Genomic DNA, 22,969 nt, shown 5'->3' with positions numbered 1-22,969 from the left:
AAAGATAGGGCTTTTTAAAGACTTCTTTTTTTTTTTTTTTAATCCCCTGATGAGTCCCTGGCAATGTTTTGCCCCCTGGAAATGTTTTGCCCCAGCAATGCAACAAATCAGGGCACAACAGATGATTTCCAGCATTTCTGAACAGGCACCAGTGCACGGAAGGTCTCCTCCCAGTAAGTGCTGTTTGGGGAGCAGAGGGACCATGATTAATCACAGAATAACAGAATCACAGAATGATAGAAGGTTGGAAAAGACCTGTAAGGTCACCGAGTCCATCCAATAATCCAGAACCACCGTCTGTGCCACCAAACTGTGTCCCCAAGTGCCACATCTACACACTTTTTGGACACTTTCAGGGATGGTGATTCCCCCACTGCCCTGGATAGTCTGTTCCCATTCCTGACCACGCTTTCTGTGAAGAAAATTTTCCCTGATACCTAATCTAAACCTCCCCTGCTGCATGTTAAGGCCATTTCCTCTTGTCCTGTCACTTGTTTCTTGGGAGAAGAGACTGACCCTCACCTGGCTCCAAACTCCTGTCAGGGAGTTATAAATCCTGGTTCTTAAACTTGTACTTTGCCAAGTGCCATGCAGACCTCATACAGCAAGGACTGGTCACCCTGAGGCCTTAACACACAGCTGGGTGTGTTTAGCATCTCAGAAGGTGGGTTACATTAGCTGACACTCACAGCTGCTGTGGGCTCACCTCCCTGGCACATCCCACCAGCTCTCCTGGGCTTGGCCTCCAGCATGGCCAGAAACTTGGAGCTCTGGGAACTGGCACCATAAAACAAGGCTGGGCCTGTGACTAAACCGGTTACTTCGGGGGATTAAAAATGCAGGAGTCCAAAAGCAGGCAGCAGTGCAACACTGAAGAAATGTGGCCTCTGAGCAACCTGGTCTAGTGGAAAGTGTCCCTGCCCATGGGACACTTTAAGTCCCTTCCAGTCCAAGCCATTCTATGATTCTATGAAAGACATCATCCTCCTCAGCAGGAAATCAAAAAGGCTGCAAACTTGGTTTTTTGTGGCAAGTTTCCCAAGCCTCAGGCAGGGAATGAAACGATCCAGATAAGGGCAAGGAAAGAACAAAAAATCCCACTTCCAGGTGTGGTGTTCTCCCTCAGGTGTGCTGGGTGTTGGAGAAGGGAGATGCAGCAGTACCAGCACTGCTGGATCCTCCGTGGGAGCATCTGGAAGAAAGGGTCTTTTGGGAACAGCATTCCAGGGACAATGGGAAGGCAGCAGAGGCCCCGGTAGAGCACAGAGACTCTTCTGCTTCTTACAGATGTGTCTTGGCAGCAAGAAAACTTTGCATTAATTTCTCATGCACATAAAATGCCTGTAGGCCTTTCTCTGCAAGAACTGGGCACTCAAAACTGGGAGGGCTCAGTCAGACTGAGAAACTTTTTTACTCTCTCCACCAAAATTTCAAGAGTCTGGTGAAGAAAAAAAAAAAAAACAACGAAAAAAAAGGGAAAAACAGATCTCCATGTTTCCTGCTCACCCAAGCCTCCTCAGCTTGCAGGCTTGCACTGCTGTGGTTTACCTAGCAATTCAGATCTGTATTTACCAGGCACAAAAACTGCTCTAATGATGCAAATATCCAGTGAACTTACTGTGGGGAAATGCAAGTCTCCCTCTACTGCTCGAGCTCTGTTCCAAGCGGAGCTGGCTGACCTCTCTCACACTCTGCTCTCATTTGAACAGCAGCTTTTCCCTCAGGGATTGTCCCACAGCTGGTTTTACTCTGCAATATGCCACCCAGGATGGGTTTCCCTGCTCCGAGGGACCCTATTCCAGGAGATCTTCTCCAGCTATCATCTCCTGGGGTTTGTAACAGAAGTGACTCAGCATTAACCTAATTGCTTCAAAAGGAGGTTGCAGAGGGTTTCATTCCACTTGTTCTTCTATCTTTCCTTTCTCTTTTAGATATATTCCCTCGTGGGGTCTGTCGACTGTCTACTGAGTACAAGATACCAAGTTCCAGGCTCAGGAACTCCCAGCCCCCACCAGACCAGATCCACCATGAAGTACCCCAGAAGGATGTAGCAGGAGAGGGCTGGCAACAGAGGATGCAAGACAAAGCTTTCAGAAACCCCCATAAGTCAAATTCATCTTTAACCTCCTCTTCCTGTAATCCCTGCTTGCTTAAAGTAGCTGTGTAAACACTCCTCCCGAAGAGGGAAAAGCTGTGCTGGGAGAGGGCATGGGAAATGTAGAGTGAAGCAGCTGCTCTTCCTCCAGCAGAGCTCCAAGCAGTGGAGGAGGATGCCAAGTCCTCCTCTTGGGGTAGGAGCACACAAGAGGCTTTGGAGGGAGAAGTTGAAGGCTCTTGAGCTAACAAAGAAAAACCTGTTTTGGATGCTTTGCATGCAAACATCCTTCTGCTTGATACTCGCTGTGTGTTTGGGTTTTGTAGAGCAGAGCCCTGGGTTACACGGCTGCAGAAAAGAGAAATCCAGCAGCCACATCCTCTGAGGCTTTTAATCATCCTCTACCTGTGCCTTCCTAACCAGGGGCACAATTTAATTACAAAAGCTGTGCTAGGAAAAGCTGCCAGAAACACAGTCAAAAGCCCAAAACTATTTTTCATGGTGGCAGGTAAAGCAACTATTTCTCTTTGCAGTGTCAACAGGCATCTATCAAACCAGCCCCTCTTTTGTCATTCCTTTCTTTCGTGGCTCCAGCTGCAGCTCCCTCTTAACTCCACTCGTGGGCAATCAGCACTTGGGGCTTTTTGATAAAGCACAAAGCAAATTGAAAGGCAAAAATTATGTCAGTACTCTGGTGAGATATGGCCATTTCTCCTACTTGCAGAGCCCGTGTTTTTCCAGCTTATCCCGGAGCAAGGAAAACCCACAAGGAGACTTCAGGAGAACAAATCCACCATGAGCTACAGTGGCACAGGTAAAGCAGTCTTAAGGTCCACTCCTTTATGATCTTCCTACCGTGTTTATAGACCTCCCTAATCTAGAAAAGACTAATTGTTTCCCTGCCCATTTTCCAACACCTGCCTGGCTCAGCAGCCTTGGAGGTGTGCAGGTGAGGGCAGGCTGCAGAGCTGCCAGGAGATCCATCCTTTGGTTCCCAGCAGCACGTGCTGAGGGCAGAGCATGGATCAAAACCAGGCTGCAAAGCACCAGGCAGGGTTCCCAGCACCAACCCAATCTGTCCCAGCCTTAACACAGCCTTAGCTGTGCTGGTCACAGATGAGTCAAAGCATGGCACAGGCACATGCTGGCTCCTTGTATCCCCAGCCAGGCCAGGAGTGGTGGTTAATTTGGCTTTACTGAATGCCTCCAACCCAGGAAGGAAAAATATAGAGCTGTATATAAGCTGTATATGTAATGCTGTTTTCCCCAGCATTAAAAGCTGTATTTTGGTTGTTTTACAGCAGGGGATCAGCTCCTCGGTACAGGAAACAATCCATATGATAATCTGCACCTCTGAATTGTTTCATTTTGCACTGGTGGAATTCTGACTGGAAATTGTGATTTCAGCTATCCTTATCACTGGGGTAGTGCCCATAAAATCATAGAATAGTCTGGGTTGAAAGGGAATTTAAAGATCATCCAGTTTCAACCCCCTGGCATGGGCAAGGGATGCCATCCACTAGGTCAGGCTGCTCCAAGCCTCATCCAAAACACAAAGAGCAAGCAGCACCCCAGCTGAGTGTATTTTCAGGAGCACAACCAAGCTGTCCCTGTCCTGATTTTCATCAGTTCTTTGCTTGTCAAAAACAAAAGCCCAGGAAATCTCTCTCTGGGTATTTCTAGTTGTGGTCATTAGTGTGGTAACTCAGTGCTACACTCTCAGCTGGGCAATCTGATTCCATCTGAACACTAACCTGAGAGCTGCCCTGCCATTTTTCACGTGCCTAAATTCCAGAATTTATCTTCTTACAAAAAAAAAAAATTCTCAGTCTCCTGACTGAACCTCTTTTTTTATTCTCACGGACAGCAACACTTCCAATGACTGAAAGAGAAGGGAGCTGGCACCACATTAGGATGATTACAAGAGACAAAGTTGTGTGGTTACCTCCAGCCAAAAGTCACCAGCAGCGGATCTGCAGACAATCCCCTTTGAGCAATGTTCAGATCAGGGAAACAGTTCCAGCTTCTGACAAATGCCTACAACCACATTCCACAGAAGCCAAAGAGAAATGACAGATGATTCAAGAACTTGCAATCTTTCACTGCAGGGATGTAAGTGAGTCTGTGGACACTCATTGAGAATCTTATATTACCTTTTACACATGGAAGAAGTCCAAAATCCCTCTGCTGCTCGGTAAGGGGCTGACCTGGAACAAGCTTCCAACCTCTCCATGACTCAGTCTCTCCACAGTGGTGGAGACCAGGCTCTTCCATCCATACCCAGGACCCAAATAAAAACGTGACCTGATTTTCAGGACCCCTGAGCATCACAAATCCCCATTGAAATCAAGGATAACAACAAGATTCAGCACCTCAGAAAACGAGGACATGCACACTCTGAGGTGGCTGGGCGCAGATTTAGAAGCGCGATTGGAAATCTGGCCTGCTAATTTTACTTTCCAACAAACTGCCTCTTATTTATAGCTCAGACTGTATCAAGTATAGCACATAGTATCCACCCAGGAACTGGGGTGAAAGGCAAGAACGAGGACAAAAATGCAAGAGGTGTTTAAAAGGCTTTAAAGAAGAGAGGGGGGAGGGAAAGCAGCAATTTTGTTTGAGAAAAAATACGCCAGATATTTGAGAAGAAGCAGAGTTGAACACACAGGGAAGGGAGTGGACCAGTGGTCAAGGTATGCTGAGGGTGCTCAGTGATACAGACCACCTGATAACTTGGGCAATGCTGTTATCCAGAAGGTGAGATTGAGCCAGGGAAGGTGGAAATTGGGTTTCTGCAGAGTACCAAATGTTAGTGATAGCCCTGAACTTGCCCAGCAGCTGATCTGAAGCCTCCAGGAAGCTTTGCTGATGAAGCTGATGCTTACAGAACTAGGTATGGGTTTGGAGGAATCCCTGCATGGGTCTCACATCCTAAATTCCCTTTAAGTCTCATTTCCAGGTTGAGGCCTGAGCAACATCCCTCTCACAGCCCAGAGCGTAAACATGAGCAGAGAGGCAAACTTTGGCCTCCTGTGTCCAAATATTTGTGTCCCCAGGACCATCCTTCCCTTTGTAAAACAAAGCAAAAAAACTTTACATAATGCAAATTTGAAAGGATTGACTATTTATGACATGGAATTACAGCCAGGTGTAATTTAGACTAAACAGGTACGAAGTGAAGTGAAGCAACTGTAATTCCACACTCGCATCTCCACGATGGTACCAAATTCAGGAACATTGGATCATGGGATCTTACAGTCATAGAGTCATTTAGGTTGGAAAAGACCTCTCAGATCATCAAGTCCAAGCATTAACCATTGATTATTTTCAATATGTATTTCCTAGGGAAAATGTTCTGCCTTCCAGCTTCCTCTCCAGATTCACTTAGGGTTAACTAGTAGCAAAGAAACCTTGGAAGTACAAGCACAGCAGGTGCCTGGTCTGCCTTTCCAGAAGTGGTTGTGCTCCGAGATTCCTTCTCCCGCCCATTCACACGTGCTTCCATGCCTGGGTGAGCCCTCCGATATCTCAGGAGAGTCCACAGCTCCCTCTTGTGTCACCAAAGCACTGCTGGCACCTGCATCTGTGAACCCTCCCGGCCACCCTTTGCGCCTGGACACCTCCCCTCCAAGCACAAACTCACGCCACTTGCACCACAGATTCCCTGGAAACCTGCAGCGCCTCCGACTCCAGCTGCAGTTCTCCTGTTTTTCACGCCTCCTGCTCGCACAAGGCGCTTTCCAGGCTTCAAGGTCACGGATCAGCACCTCCAGGCAGTGCCAAATGGAGCCGGGCGAGCGGGTGAAGTCAACTTCCCACATGTGCTCTGGGACGGACGCTGGATCTGGATACATTTTCAGGAAGGCAGGAAGAGCCTGTAGTGACAAAGTGCTGTAATTCTGCACCTGATGAAGCCGCTGGGTTTGAGGATTCAAAGTACATTTGAAGCCAATCTGGGAGAATAGAGTTTCTTACATTTTATGAGCCTAAATTATTCATTATTCCAAAGAAAAGTGCCGTTTAAAAAATAATATTTCAAGAGCTAGGAACAAATTCAGAGAGAAGGGAATCAAAGATGCCTGAAAACACCCTTATTTGAAGGGAAACGTGCTAAGCATCCTGCTTTTTGTAGTACAGAGCTGTCAGACTGCCTGACCACAGATAAATTAAAACTGTATTTTCACTGGCACTCCCTCAATGAGGCTTTTCACACACTGTCCCTTTCTAATATTCCCCTTCAAACCCAGAGGAAGTGCAGGACCAGCTGAATCAGAGCCAAGATGCCATTTGTATCCATTTTTGCCCATTTCCTCTCAGTTCTGAGCACCAATTAAGTGTTACCAGTACACATTAAATGGAATTAGCTTGTTGTTGAAAGGCAGCAACAGAAGGAGAGGAGATTTCTACGCTGTGCTGTTCTGCACTGAGCAACTGGACTCTGATGGACATCAACCAGATATCAGAGCCCACCAAATGAACCTCGTGGATCACGTGGCCACACAGGCAATGAACCCTGCAGGAAGAACTCCTTCTCAAGGTGACCCACCACAGAACAAGCAGGGATCACTGTGCCAAATACATCTGTAAAGAATCAGGAGCTGGCAGGACAACAGTGGGTTTCTGCCTTTGATCTCTGCTGCATCAGGAGCTGGGCGTTGCTGGGATGCTGTGCCTTCAAAATCAGTGATGGAAGACACAGAGGTGCAGGACAGGACTGATCCCATCAGCCCTCTGAAAATGGTTGTCCCGGCTGCAGGAGCTGCTCCGTGGCACGTCATGGAGGCAGCAACAAGTGGAAGCACAAAGAGCCTCCTTGCTGAGGGGAACTTCAGACAAGGGTCTGGAGGGACAGGCCAAGGGGAGATGGCTTCACACTGAGAGAGAGTAGTTTTAGATTAGGTATTAGGATGAAATTCTTGGCTGGGAGGGTGGGGAGGCCCCTGGCACAGGTTGCCCAGAGAAGCTGTGGATGCCCCATCCCTGGAAGTGTCCAAGGCCAGGTTGGACAGGGCTCTGAGCAACCTGGGATAGTGGAAGGTGCCCCTGCCCCTTGTCAGGGAGTTGGAACTGGATGATCTTTGAGGCTCCTTCCAACACAAACTATTCTATAATTCTATGAAAAAAACGACTTCACTAACAAAGCCAGACTTTCAACTGATATTGACTTCATTTTGCTTCATCCTTTAGAAACTCTTATCAAACAGGGATTATTCTTGCCAACTCCTTATTACCACAAGCTGTTTGTTATAGCTCTGGAGCATTTGGAAATTTCATCCTATTTCCAGGGGTTTATCACCTTCCAAAACTGCTCCTTTTTAAGCCAATGTTTCTCATGCTGGCATTCAGCCTGGAGGTGAATTTCTTTGGAGAGTTTAACTAAATCTGCTCAGTATTTTCTTTATGATTATCAGGGTACACAGCAGTATAATCTTCTGGTGACGTATTTAATGCAAAACTGTGCTTTTTGTCTTGCTTTAAAAGGAATTCTATCATGGAAGACCAGTAGGGGTTTTGGTGAGAGTAAAATCAGGACCCTGAATTGTACAACACCAAGAGACAAAACTGGAAAGCTGCAGCACCAGCTCCAGCTCTCTCCCTTCCAGTAAGTGTGTTTCACCCCAATGCTGTGGAACATAGGCAAAGTGATGCAGGTTCAGAAAAATACTAGAGTGGGAAAACACAGTTATTCCTCCAGGAAAGCCAGGTAGTGTTTATAGGAAATTTTCTCTTTAAACTGTAATTTTAAAGCAGAACCTTTTGGGTGCACATGCAGCATGTTGGGTCACTGCCTTTGAAATGTATAATCATCAGAGGAGAATAGTGCAACCAGAGAGACACAGCTATAGTTTTCTCTGGGAATAGTAACTGAATTCCCCGATTTTGTGGCAATTAAAATATTAAATTGATTTAGAGAGAGTAATTTTAATGGAAGTTTCTGACTTCACCAAAGTGTCAAGAGGTTAGATAATTATTTACCTTTCCTTTTCCCTTTGGGAACTTTTAAAAGGTGACTTTTATTTTACTTTCTTTGCATAGTGCTTAGTCTTAGCAAGAAAAGTGCTGTAAACTGCTAGCGTTAATTATTCATACACCATGTTAAAGTTCCCTTGAGTATTCAGCTGACATTGAAAATTGAAGTAGAAGTTTCGTTTTTTTCCAGATTTAGGACTTTTCACTGGTCACTTACCCACTAAAATACTGCATGGAAGTTGTCTGGCTCTGAGGCTGATCACGGGCACAGACTGGGTGAGCCAGAGCACACAAGAAACACTAGATTTGTGCCTAAAGGGTGGAACACCAGGACTATAGCTCACCAAGACCAGCTCTGCTGAAGGCTGAGAGCCAGCTCTGGGGAAGTATTTAGTGTGATGATTTGAGCAAATTTATATGGCAGTTAATAGACCATTGAGTGTGGCCGTTTGGCCAAAACTCCAAAGTGAATGAGCATAACCTCTCTAATACGAAATTTTTCAATGGTGATACTATTAGTTCGACAGACATCACACTTCACACTTCAACAGCCAATCTCAACTCCTACAAATCACCATAAAAGTGATGTGAAACACATTTTACATTGACTCTGCTGTCTGCCAGCTCTCCAAGACCTGTTGGTGGCCACCAGTGCTAAACAGCTCAGCAGCTGAACCACCTTCACAATTCTCTTCTCTAATCCCTCCCTGCTGCAGCCCAGAACCACACCAAGCCTGTAAGGGGTCTTGAGGGCACCACCTGCAATATAATTTCATGTCACTCCCCCCCCACCCCTGCAAAAAAAAAAAGTTATTCTTCAAAGCTACAGCTCTAAATCCCAAAACAGGACTAAGAAGACACCTACAGAGGTCACTCAATCCATTTCTCCAGCACAGCAGAGGGTCCACTCAGCCTTGCAGGAGGATGATGTGAGCTCGACCTGCTATTTAAACCCTCCAGAAACAACTTCAAAATCTGCTGGAGACTTTCACTGTCCTGAGGAGGTAACATAACTCTGCCTGATTGCAGTTTAAACCTTTTATTTCCTGTCCTGTTCCCAGTGTCCACCACAAGTAATGCAAGTTGACCACCTCAGTCTGGGAGAGTCTGCAGGCTTTTCAAGCTTTACTGATGCTCCAGCACCCCTCCATGCTCTGAAATACTGGGTGTGCATCAAATTAGAGCCATGGTAATTCTCTCACATGTGGCCATGGGCAGGCTATAGCTGCTCCTGACAGCAGCAAGAGAGGGATTTTCAGCTGTGCTCCAGAAACACTGAAATAGATGTGTGCAATGGTCACACTGTGGGTTTTGAGGGCAAAATCCAGGAGGGAAACTGCTGCCTTTACATTAGCAAACAGGTTATTAAAGTTTGACAAATGTAGCTCAGCTCATCCCAAAAGGTATTTCCCTGTAAATTAATTGATGAGGGAGGGACACACACTGAGCAAGATTTACACAGCTTGAAGATGGATTTCCCTGCATGTAAGACAGCCTTGTGAGCAGTGCTTAGTCTGCTCAGGCTGGCTGTGCCCATCCAAACTTCTCCAGGTAATCCCACAGAGGTTGCCTGTGGAAAGGACAGTAAAGCTGTGCCACACAGGACAGCTCACACCGTCCTGCTGAGGAACCTTCACTTCATGGGCCATGGAAGGAGTTGGGTTCATCCAGATGGCCCCTTTGGGACCAGGTCTGAAAGGGAATCTTGTCCTCACTCATTTTTATGTATCTGATTACAAGCCTCCAAGACTCCCCTTTCATGCACAGGCAGCTCCCAGAGACAGGGTATTTCCTTGACAGGATGATTCCCACAAAGTCATTAGATTATCCTAAAAGTCTCCAACATAGAATCATAGAATATCCTGAGCTGGAAGGGACCCACAAGGATTGAGTCCAACCCTTAGCCTGGCACAACCCCAACAATCCCACCATGTGCCTGAGGGCATTGTCAAAATTCTTCTTGAACTCCGTCAGGCTTGGGATTGTGACCACTTCCCTGGGGACCCTGTTCCAGTGCCCAAACACCCTCTGGGGGAAGAACCTCCTTCTAATATCTGACCTAAGTCTCTCATGACACAGCACTCCCTCCCAATCCAATGATATATGTGTGTTTAGCAAATAAATCCCAGGAGTCAATGCAACTTCCCTTTTGACTTCTTCAAGGAAAATATTGAGGTTCTGTGTTCTGCTTATTGCCAGGGGGTGGTGCTTCACTCTGCCTTTCATCATTAAGGTTTAAAGGGACCTCTTGGTGCAGGAGCACTGACATGGATAGGTGATCCATGGAAAGACCTATCCCATGGCAGTCAGTGTGGAGAGCTCACCTGCACAGCAAGCACTGAGCTGAGCTCAGCTGCACAAGGCACTGACAGCTCCTCTGTCCTCATAGGAAACCATATCCCTGGGTAGTAAATGGATCAACCCACTCACTGTTGTCTTGAGCACAGACACTCCGACAGCCACATCACCCAAATTAGGTGTCTGTTGTAACTGGGACGTTCAGCTGGCTGATGTACATATGGTATTTATCTGCCTCATGTGGGAATAGGAAAAAAAATCAGACAGCTAATTCCTGAGAGCTGTTCTAAGATCCAGCAGCGGAGAAAGCCAAAAATAGTCCAACACCACCACAGCTCCCTCGCTTGGGAGGCAGCTGAAGGTTGGTAGGCTTGTGGAGATCGAGGTACCAGTAGTTATAAAGCATCACAGACCCGTTCCTTGAACAACATTAACCACCTACATCAATTCACTAATGTGCTCACTGACCCTCTGTTTATCAGTGCTCTAAACCATCTTCACCAAAGTCAGCATGAACAGTTTCTTGTTGACTTTCCTGGCGTTAGGGAAACCAAAGTCCCTACTATTTTCCTTCCAGTTTTCCAGAGTGAGCAGCTCTGGTGCTTACAAGCCCTCTAAAAGCCACCATGTCTGGCAGACCTGACCTGCTCTGCTCCAGGGGTCTGGCTCAAAAACCTTTCAGCTCCTGGATTCATTTGCTTCACTGATCACTGAGCAAGGCATGAAGCAGGAGGGGATGAAACAGTGCCAGGTTAGGAAACTGTGATGCTTCACATGGTTCTTAAACAGGCATCACAAAGAGCAGCTAATAGAGAATGACAAAGAAGACTACAGTCTGGGATGATTTTAATCATTTAGGTTTTGTTCCCAAGCAAAAAAAAAAAAAAAAAAAAAAAAAAAAAAAAAAAAAAAAAAAAGAAGAAGAAGGAATTAAGAAAATGCTGCCCCACTGAAAACAATGGCAGTTCTAGTATTTACCTTGCTGGATTTAGGACTTGGCCCCAGATATCTGGTTTTTCTGCCAGCCAATATCCCACAGCAGGCAACACACTCCTGGGCAAAACACAACTGTTTAGATTCTGATTTTCAGGAAACTTTGGGAACAAGAGGGAAGACCAAAAGCCTCACTACAGCTTACACATTAGCCAAAACAACAACCAAATTATTCTGGGGCTCTCAAACCTACCACATGAGAGGGCTCTGTGCCAGAGGTGCCTGTTGGGAAACAACCTCAGTGAGTACCACAGCACAGCCAGGTGAGCACAGTGACCCTTGGCTCACGTGCCTGTGGTACAACGAGCACCATGAAGAATTGAACCCACTGTCTCCTTTCTGTTTTTCCTAGAAATCAGGCTCAATGCTTTGGGCAAATGATATGTCAAAGCCAAATTTTTGTCTAGGGAAAAGAGCCACGAAGCTCCACTCCATTACCACTTGTGTTACAAGTGGAAACCAAGTTCACCAAGAAAAGCTGCTCCTGAGGTGAAGAGGCTGAGTGTAAAGAGATACAAGAGAAATAATTATGATGGAAAAGAAAGAAGGTATAACTGTCTTTATCTCACACAGAAGGGAAGTGACATAGTCAGGAAATTAAGCCTCATGCACCCCCAAAGATATCCATGCACTTTGTTCTCACCAGCTGAGATACCAAGTACAGTTGGACAGTGGAGTCCACACATCCTTTCCAAGGATAAAGGCAGGTCAAACCCAGAACTGGGCTGAGACCTCACTGCTATCCAGTGACTTCATCACAAACCTGTCCTCTTCCTCTTCCTGCCTTAATGACTCATATTAAAAAAAAAAAATCAGCAAAACACTTTAAAAACCCTATACTAGTCAGTCCCAAAAAGAGATTTACAGTTTACAGGTCAGTGTGAAATTTAAAATTGCCAGAACAAGATAACTACAGCAATAGCCAAGTGAACCCTGTAAAGGCTTGAAAATACCCCATCCTGACCCTCCAGTGCATCTCATGACAGGGAAGTGAGATGAACTGCCTTTCCCTTGGCCATACACCCTTTGTTAAAGTAAGAGGGAGCACACACTCTCTAGAAGGCTCCAGAAACACTAATCACAACTTCCAGTTCCAAAGGAAATCCAAATACAAACACCCTGTATTAGGAAAGATAAGATAAAATCCTCTGTACTGGAGGCATCATTGAAATAATGTGATTACAGTAATTAGGAGCACATCAGTAGGTAGCTTTGCAAGCAAGAATCTTTCACAGATGTCTTAAGGGACATTTCCTAAGCCAGGCTTTGTTAAAAAAAACACAAAACAGCTGATTTGGGAGCTATGCATTGTGAAAGCTGAAATGGGGCTGATAGTCAGAAGATAATGGAACTTTAGCTCTGAAAAAGGAATAGTCTTTAGTGTGAAACACTCCAAAACACCAGGCACTTTGAAAACTTGCCCATATCCAATCCTCTGCTCCCTGCAAAGCCATAATGAGCATGTTCCACTCCCGTGGCCATGGAAAAATAGGATCTGTGCCCCAGTCCCACATACCAACAGCAGAGCACTGAGGACAACATTAATCCAGCCCCTCAGAGTCCCACAATGGCAGGGATCACAGCCAGGTCAGGAAGAGGCAGCACAACCCTCTGAGCTATTCACTGTTCCACCCCAGGCTCCAGCCTGGCAGATGCCTGCAGCCAGGACTGGATGCATTTTTAAGTGAACTTACAGAGTGCTCAGCTCAAAACTTCATGGATCAGTGCTTCAGTGAGGAAAATCACTGCAGTTGGGGGGGTGTGCATTCAAACCCTCTTGTTTATTAATTTCGGTGCTTAACTCCCTTCCATGCTGATCCAATGATCCGAGCAGCCTCCCCACACATGATATCCGTGTTGTTTTGGCTCTCCACGCCAGGGGCAGGCACGGTGGGTGCCAAACAGAAGGCAGGAGATTCATTTTTTTGCTATTTGCGGATATTGCGAGTTGACATGAACAGCAGCTGACAGGGAAGTGCAGGAGGAACTAAGGTTTCAACTGCTTTGAGGGAGGAGGGGCAGAGAGAGGAGGATCACCGAGTTGGAAGCGTCTGGGAAACGGATGGAGCCGACAGGTCAGGGAGAGGTGATTGGCAGGAGCAGAGCTGGGAGAGTCTTGTGATACCCACGTTGGGGTCACGCTCTGAGTTGAAGAGTCAGAGCTCATTTCCCAGTCTTCCTCCTCTCTTTTCCCCCTCCCCTTCTGCATCATTTGTCGAAGTTTCCTCCCCAGCAGAATTTGATGCCAACGTTTTCAAAATCTGTGCTGCCCCAAACCCCTGCCGGCAATCTGAGGGCACCAACCAGAGCCCTACAGGAGGAAAACACTAAGAGGCTGCTCTGACTTCAGCACCAATTTCCCAGTTCCAGAGGCTCAAATGAGGTTTCTGAGCTCAACAAACACGAAATATTTCAGGTCCTTCTGACATTTTTCTCCGAGCCTTTCCATCTGTGGAAGCACAGCCAAGCACATCAGGAGCAGGCTGACATGTCATGGCAGTAGCTGCTCCTCTCCCCGCTGTGTGATCCACCACAACATGTACTCTAGGAAGTCAAAGAAGGAAGATCTCAGGGTGATTACCCTGAAAACAAGAGCCAGGCTGCTCGGAATCTTGTGCACAGCGGTGACCCAGCTGAGAGATGTACAAGTTTGCATTTAACAAGGCTTAGGCCTGTCTTAGCTCCATGTGGGTGTTCCAGAGCTGTACAGGCCTTGGACTTGTGCATCCAGGCAAAGGCAAAGAATGCAGCTTCAGTTTGGAAAAGAGAAAAGAAAAATGCTTCCTAGTCTGTTAAGGAAGGTTTTGGGGTTCTTGTTTGTTTGTTTGTTTTTTTCAGAGGGAATGACTGGTCTCTTTTTTTCCATTATGGTCATGAATCCCATTTGGATCTAACACTACAACTGGCCAAACCCACCAGGTCTCTGCTTCAATGCCTTTCACGTACAGCAGGGCTCAACAGCATCCCAGGACAGGACTTTAATCCTGCTCCAGATGAACTCCAAACTCCAAAGCAAGGGCAGTTTAGACAGGCTGTATGACCATATATCACATCTGACAAACCAGCATCCCACTGTGATAGCCATGGTCACACAAACCCAACTGGGAACACTTTCTGATTCAAAGTGTTTTGCATCAAGGGAGAATGAGTATTCCATAGCAAGGTTTCCTCAGGGTGCCTGATGAAAAGCAGGAGTTTCAGGTCACTTCTGCTGGCATAGAGTGAAAATACAGAGTGAAAACATTCAGGAAAACTCACTTTTTTTTTAAACAGAGCTGCTTCCTGTGGAAATCACCCGGCTTAGCACTTGTGTTCCCACAGACAGTAAGCACAGAGACACAAAGCAGAGCATCTTGTCAGGCCTGAGAAACAGCTCCATGGGTTTGCCCTTGGGTATTAAGACTCGCTGAGGAGGTTTGGAGGCTCAACAGGAGATGAGATTTTTAAGCAGAGATCTGAGAAATGAGCAAAAAGGATGTGGCTGCTGTCCCTCCTTTGTGCAAAGAGCAGTGGAGGGGAAAGTGTGAGTGTCCTTTGTGAGAAGTTGTCTTAAACAGGCAGTGAAGAGCAGCACTGCAGAGCAAAGACAGCCAGGAGGTCACAGGCAGGACATGGAGAGGTCAGCAGAGCCCTTACAAGGCAGGCACACAACTCACATCTGAGGCAGTGGGAAAGAAAAGAGCTAAAAAGAACAAAAATACAGCAGCTGCACTTCGCCAGGGCAGGGAGCCTTGCTGCTGCAACTGGATTTTCTTACTCAGAGTTGTTAAGTTTCCCTCTATCTCTCTCCCACTTGCAGAGCTGTAGCAGTGATGGATTCCAGCTCTAGGCACATCATTTGTGACCAGGGTTAACCATGATCTCTACTATGATATTTTTCTTCCCATGTGCTGCTCACATTGCAGAACACGACCTTTCTGCACCACAGTGCTACATCCCTTCCTGTGTATTCCTCAGATTCTTGCAGCTTATTTGTTCATGATGGACACAACACTAACATATCTGGCATCTGGTGATGAGTTTCCAAGCATTTTTCTCTGACAAATCTGAAGCTGAACCCATCTGGAGACAAATCTCAGGGTGTGCCTTATTGTCTGTGCAGAGGTTAAAGCTTGTTCTGGCCTCCAGTGGTGACTCTGAAGAGATAAACAGTGACAGCTCCCAAACTGCAGAGCAGAGCCCCTGTGCAGGCTCTGACCTGGCTCTGGCTGCTTGGTGCATCTCTGGTGTCACACAACAGCCACGGAGTGGCAGACGAGGCATCCCGAGAGCACATCACAACCCCCTCAGACAGCTGAGAGCCTCACACAACTCCTGCAGCACCAGCCTCCCTGCCCTCAGCACAAGGAGTCAGCACCATCCCAGCCTTGCTGTGCTGCCCAGAGATAAAAGGGATCATTAGCAGCCCTCGGATAACTCCAGATTTTGCAAAAAAAGCACCTACTTGCCTGGCCAGCCGTGTACAGTCCCACCCCAGAGATGGTGACATTCTACCAGCCTGTGTGTAACTTTGTAAAGCCAACGCAGAGCGGCTCCACTGTAATTAAACAGCAGCAAATTACCACAGGGAGCCAGAGTTTTTGGCAGCAAACCCCAAACTTCCATTTAGCTGAGATACAGCCACTCTGTTCTCCAGAGAGCAAAAGGCAATGTGACCTTCAAATCATAGAATCACAAAATCACAGACTGGCTTGGGTTGGATCATCCTAAAAACCATCCAGTTCCAACCTCCTGCCATGGGCAGGGACACCTTCCACTATCCCCAGGTTGCTTCAAGCACCATCCAACCTGACCTTCAACAGTTTCAGGGATGAGGCATCTCTGGACAACCTGTGCCAGGACCTCACCACCCTCACAGTCAAGAATTTCTTCCTAAGATTTAACCCAAAACTCTCCTATCTTAGTTTAAATTTGTCCCCCCTTGTCCTATCACTATCTACCTATATAAAAAGTCACTCTCCTTTTTTTATAAGCCCCCTTTCAGGTACTGGAAGGGGCTCTAAGGTCTCCCTGGAGCCTTCTCTTCTCCAGGTGAACACCCCCAGCTCTCCCAGCTCTGTCTCCAGAGCAGAGGGGCTCCAGCCCTCAGAGTATTTTTATGGACTCCTCTGGACTGACTCCAGCAGGTCCACATCTTTCTTAGGCTGAGGGTATAAGCAGGGTCCACAGGCAGGGTCAGTAGCTCCCCAAAGGCCCACTGCCCCCCACCACACTGCAGGGTGGGGCTGGGCTGACCATCTCTTGTGGCCCTGGTCCTCAGTGCCTTATTGCCCTCCTTTATCCCACAGCAACTCCTCCAGCACAGATCCACTGCTCAAAGTCACCCTGTCTCAACTGTGCTGAAGCCACATGTAGCTCAAAAGCTGCAGGCTGACCACACTGATTGCAGGATTCAGCCTTACATAAAACCCAGGGAAAAGTTCCTCACCCAGAGGGTGGCTGGGCACTGAACAGGCTCCCCAGGGCAGTGGTCACAGTACCAAGGCTGACAGAGCTCAAGCAGCATTTGGACAACACTCTCAGGCACACGGTGTGATTTTTGGGGTTTTCCTGTGCAAGGCCAGGAGTTGGACTCCATGGTCCTTGTGGGTCCCTTCCAGCTCTGGATATTCTGTGGACTTACTACGCTGAAGGTGATTTGCACATATAGGCCATAACCCAAATACCCTGGCTTTCCACCTGGAGTCAGCAGAAAGAGCTGGCTTCAAATAAAAGCCACATTATCTTCTGGGAAATATCTGTGCCATAATATGCATGAGCCAGAAATAGACACTTCAGTTGAAAAGAAACTGCCTCCGGTACCAGACAGCTACTGTCAGCCCCCTGCTCCATCCCTCCTGCAGTTCTCTCCCTTCCCACTAGTACTTCCCTCCTCGGCTGTCCCATGGCAATAGGAACAGGCTGAAACGCATTTCTCACCCAAACAAACTTGATTATATGCTTTAAATCGCTGAACTATAAATATTAGGCGAGCTGCATGAAATCTTAGCTAGCTCCTCTTTCAGCGCTCGTCTCTCCGTGGGAATCCAATAGATGCCTGAACTTCTCCTTTCAAGTCACGTAAAGGGAAGGAGGGAAGGCAGGCTGCTCGTCTCCACACAACCACCATGAGAACGCCAGGGAAGAGCCAGATTGCAAATGTCAAAACAAGCGATTGGTTTTGAAATACGGGGGAAAGTTCACCCTAATGATCCTGGCACTCATGTACTTACATAACGTGGAAGAATAAGAAAGCAGGAGAAGCATTCTCCAACTTCCCTGCATTTGGTGGGGCGATGGCAGACGTGATTTGCCTGCAAATCCCACCCCTGTCAGCCCAGCCCGATGAGCCGGCAGCCTCCTCACAGCACAAACCACTGTCTGCAGCAGAAGGGAGCTCGGGAGGGTTTTGTTTAGTGTCTGCCTCTGCTACAGAGGCCCTCAGAACTCTGTCCTGATTTATTCACCTCTCTGCAACTTCCTTGTCTGCTTTTGGATGCTCCTGGGGCAGGATCTGTGTCTAAAAGTCAAGCACAGGAACGGTGCTTCGGCACAACATGCTTCACGTTTCAGAGACGGCCTCTCAGGTGCTGTCACGACAGAAAGGAGAGTAAATATTTGCTGTAATTCTTCAGTACCGTGGGATTTGGGCCTGTCAGATACTGATGCAAAAGCAGGTCAAAAAAACTGGAAGCCCCGCGGGCTGATAGTCCCCCAAATTTGATCTCGTGTCCCTGTGGGAAGCCGCTGAGTTGGCACTTCCAAAAGGCCCTGGCAGCTGAAAACATCACTGGCAGCAGAGATGGGCCAAACGGGAGAGCTCAGAAGCCAGGGCTGGGTTTGGTTCAGGAGATGAATATGAGCTCTGGGGAGCTAATCTGGGAGCTGAGCAGTGCTTCCAGTGGGAAGGATCTGGCACCTACTGAAGGGTCACACCATGCTGCTGCCACAGGAGTGGTCTGGAAAATCATGCCTGAAAACCAGCCTGTCCCTGGTCAGTCACACGACAAGGAAGAAGAAACTGTTCTGAGTGCCAGAGAGGATAACACAAATCCAGGTATTTGAGAAGAAGTGACTCAGTGACCACTGAGAACAAGGTCACTCATATGCCTGGGATCAAATAATCTACAGATGGCCGAGGCCACTCCTTGCACAGCTCATTTTTGGGGGTCAGGGTCTCACCAAGGTAGGCTGTGAACTCGAGAGCCTTGAATCCAAAGCCGAGAAGATCAAGAAGCTTTTTAGCCCAAGCTAAAGGATGGGGAGGTCTGAAAAAGTGATGCCTTGTCTACATCGGGACAGTAAAGAGAGTCCTCAGTCACAAACCACAGCAGAGCCACAAGACAGGAGGAAGAGGACACAAGAATGGGAACTACTTTACTGAGTAAAATTCCACCCCATTTTTGTTGTTTCTTGTGAGCCCATTAGCTCCTCAAATCAGGAACTGATCTGGGCTCATACAGCTCTGCAGAAATAATTGTTTTCCAAAATTATTTAAGCTGATAGGAAGAGTTAGTAATTTTTCTTTTTACATATTTTTACTCAATTTCTTCACTTTTCACCTAAGCAGTACCTTGCATTTCAAAACAGGACTTCTGAATATATTTAATTTATTGATTAATAGCATAATAAATTAGTCTTTACTTACTTTTTGCTTAATGACCTAGCAAAGGCCTCAGAATTTGGCTTAATAACAGTGCTGCAAGATACTTCAACTGATGAATTATGGTATAATAATTAACATCCTTGCAGTTGTCAGGCAGAAAGCCCAGTGATGTACAAAGCCTCTGCATACACAGCATATAAATGATGCCAGTAACCCACAGTTTGATGTGCTTATTGCTGTCATATCATAGCTGATATTCAACATATCTGTAAAATACCCAGAGATTATTCTTTCTTTCGCTTACAGAAGCTGTAAACATATTTAAGCTCCAAAACACCAACAACATATTTAACACGAACTGCTAGGAAATGAGCCCTTGCACAGTTTTGTCTTGAGAATCTATTAAAAATACAGATTCAAACGTTGTTTCCAGAAGAATCTTCTTAGCATAAATCAGAGAGCTGTTCTCAGCTCTACAATTCTCTAATCAGAGTTGATCTCAGACTGACCTAAGCCAGAGCAATTAACAGCAGTTAAATGGTTGCTCTGATTTGTGTGACCTGGTCTGGCTCTTCTGAGAGCACCCACCAGCTCAGCATAGATGCCCACTCCCTGAAGGTCCCACCCAAGCAGCCCACAGAGGGCTCATCTCTTCCGGCTTTTAAACAAATTGTTAAAATAGCCTGTAATCGTGTGGGAAACTCCATTTTCAGGAAGAAAGAATAATTCCAGAAAGAGAGAAACAATATAACACCCTTGGACCCGTCCACCTGAAAACACAGTCTGGGATCTAGTACCCTACATGTGGCAGGAGCAAACTGTGAAAGGAGAAGGCAAGCTGCTGACCTCCTTGAGCATCAGCAAATAACAGGGCAGGAGATTCTGGTCACTCCTAGTACTCCAGCACTCGGGTGCTTTGCAAGGAATACTCTTGGGAGTTGAGGGCAGCTGATGACGCCCAGAGCTATAACTTACATGGCAAAGCCAGGGACTTCCCTGACCAGCTTCTCCATTCTGGTTGTGACAAGGGTTGCAGGAAAATCCAGTGGGACCAGACAGTCCTCACCTGGCACAGCAAAGGTGCACCTGGGTGTTTCTATTCTGTCACTGAACAGCCCAAGTAAAGCCAGAGATGGGCCCAAGTTCCACCTAAATTGATAAAGACCACAAGACCTATTCAGTCAATAAGAAAAACTAACCCAGTAGCCTTAGTGCAGCCCAAACTGTCTGGATATAGCTGTAAATATTAGAGTAGAAACTTCTCCAAAGCCCTTCAGTTTTGAAACAGGCACCCTTCACTCAGAAGCCAACATGTCAATCAGCTTGTTTGAAAACCTGCCCTTAAACAATAGATGATTGATTCATCTTCAAAAAAAGCACAGCTTATAAACCCCATCTCAGCTCATTTAGCTGCAAAACACTTGTGTATGTGCAGTTGCTGGGCTGCCTCATCAGAAGGTGTGCACCTCTGAAAACTCTGAACGCTGCTCCGAGGAGGAGTCAAGGGCCAAGGGGCTTTTTGCAGGGACTGTGCAAGTTGCCTGAGATCTTCTGATCACTCACCTATCTTCTCTGGGGAAAAGAACTTGTGAAAGTGTCTGTGGGGAGGGGGAATCTAGAGCAAAGAGACATTGAAATCCATCTGTTTCACCGAAAGCAGAAAAAAATGAGGAAGGCAGTAACACACTTCCTAGAAAGTGGTTCTGTTAGAGTGTTAAGATACCAGTCAAAGCTTCAAGACAAGGCTGAAAGAAGTGAAAGCTTGAGCTGTGACATTGAAACATATCTTTCTGACCAGGTTTTTGATCACCTGGTTACTGGAGTTACTCCATGGCACTGGTGTAAGTGCCCACATTGACCCAGGAGAGTGGAACCCACTCCCAGCAGCAGCAGGGCAGGAGCGACTGCCTGTGCCCACAGCCACCTTCCCCTGAAGAAAGGCTTCAATTCAAGAGTGAAATTTCTGTAAAAACAATTACATGGAAGCTTTGCAGCAGCTCAAGCTGCCGGGGGAGCTGTCAGCCCTCATGACACCCAAGCACAAGAGCTCTCTCTGACTGCCAGGCTGTCTCTCCAATGTGGAAACAACCGCCCAGTCCTTGCTTTGCCCACAAATAGGACTCTTTGGTGTCAGCAGGAATCACAAACTTTCAAGGGCAGAGCGCAAACTTGCTGCACAGACTCCACCAGGTACCTGATGCCACTTTGGTTTAGCCACTACTAAATTTATGCACACTGGAAGGCACGGGGCACATTCATGAAAAGGCTCAGATTTGGCACAATTCAGGCCATTTTGAATGCTCAAGACTGAGCTGAAATATCATATCATAGAATTCCAGAATGGCGTGGGTTGGAAGAGACCTCAAAGATCATCCAATTCCAACCCCCTGCCATGGGCAGGGACACCTCCCACTATCCCAGGTTGCTCCAAGTCCCATCCAACCTGGCCTTGAACACTTCCAGGGATGGGGCAGCCAAAGCTCCTCTGGGCAACTTGTGCCAGGGCCTCACCACCCTCACAGTACATTCCATCCTAATATCTGACCTAAAATTACTCTCTGTCAGTTTGAAGCCGTTCCCCTTTTTCCTATCACTCCATAGCCTTGCAAAAAGTCTCTCTCCATCTCTCTTGTAGGCTCCTGTCAGGTGCTGGAAGGCTGCAACAAGATCACCTCGAAGCCTTCTCTTCTCTGGAAGCTCTCTGACTTCTTAATAGAAGTCTTAGACATGAAAAAGATGTTGCAGCAGAGAAGATGATCCAGTTTGGGTAGCATTTGCTTCACTGAGCACACTTGAGTAGAACATTTTATCAATGCAATTAACACCAAGTGATGGTTTGCCTGCATATACAGAATTGAAAGCACTTTGGTTTTAGGCTGGAGTGGTAGAATTTCAGCCTGACAATGAGAAACATCACAGTGATTTAATGACCACATCATTTTGGCCAACACAGCAGTTTGTTTACACTCTGTAAAAGTGAAGCAGATGGTCCTAAGTTTTTTTTGTAATGGTTTTTAAAAGCATAAGTTTTAGATATATCACATGGCAGTGTTCAGGCCCAGCAGGGACTTTACAAAGACAGCTTTACAAAGCCCACCTCAATGACTGGGGATGTAGTCAGGAAACAGTTGAAAAAGCCAGCAAAAAGACTCAGTACTTGTTGAGGAAGGAAGAAGATACCAGAGATTAAAAGGAGGGAAAAGAAGAGATATCACAAAGGAGTCACTAAAAGGCAGGTGAGAAACAGTGGAAATTGTCATGGAAGAAGAATAGAGGATAAAAGAGGGAAATTGTAAAGGAGCAAAAATGCCAGAAAGGGTGGTCAGGCACCGGAATAGGCTGCCCAGGGAAGTGGTGGAGCCACCAAAAGGTATGTGGATATGGCACCTGGGGACATGGTTTAGTGGTAGGTTTGGCAGTGCTGGAGGAACGGTTGGATTCATTGATTTTAGAACTCTTTTCCAACCTAAACAATTCTATGATTCTGTAACTCTAAGAAGGGCAAGACAGAAGGATGAATGACAGCAAACAGGGACGTTCTAGCTGCCAGGATAAGAGGACCAACCCATAAATTCACTGAGGAAAATCTTTACATTCTCTAATGAGGTCTCAGAGGAGATTATCAGTGGTTGTCTTTTGGGAAAAGTGTGAGATTATTCTGCAGGTACAGATGGGCTGAAATGCCATGGTTTGAAGGCTTTTGAGAGCTCTAAGACCTCAAGTGGCTTTGAACTAAGGGGGGCAGTATCTTTGAAGGGAGTTGTTTTGGCAGGGAGCTTTGTAAGAAGGGACAAATTGAAGACCCAAAGGAATGTCCCAGAGAACTGACAGGTGATCAGAGACCTCACAGCTCTATCAGGTGCACTGCAAGAAGTCCATGGAGAAGTCTGTGACCATAATCCAGTTCCTACAAACCTCCTAGCAACAACGCTGGCTCAGGTGTATGTTGGGTTCAAAGTGGAAACAATCACCAGGCAGCAGACACAGGATAGTTAAAACTGCTCAGAGAGAAAACTGCAAAATGTTTT

At 46.6% G+C, this 22,969-nt stretch overlaps 1 protein-coding gene across 2 annotated transcripts in view; it reads right to left on the bottom strand.

Annotated features, from left to right (window-relative positions):
* SLC35F4 (solute carrier family 35 member F4) overlaps positions 1 to 22,969 on the bottom strand; it is a 118,537-nt gene that overhangs the window by 48,232 nt on the left and 47,336 nt on the right. The window lies entirely within an intron of this gene.

This window comes from Chiroxiphia lanceolata, chromosome 6 (genome assembly GCF_009829145.1).
Source record: "Chiroxiphia lanceolata isolate bChiLan1 chromosome 6, bChiLan1.pri, whole genome shotgun sequence".
Classification (NCBI taxonomy): domain Eukaryota; kingdom Metazoa; phylum Chordata; class Aves; order Passeriformes; family Pipridae; genus Chiroxiphia; species Chiroxiphia lanceolata.
This window is presented reverse-complemented; position numbering and strand designations above follow the sequence as displayed.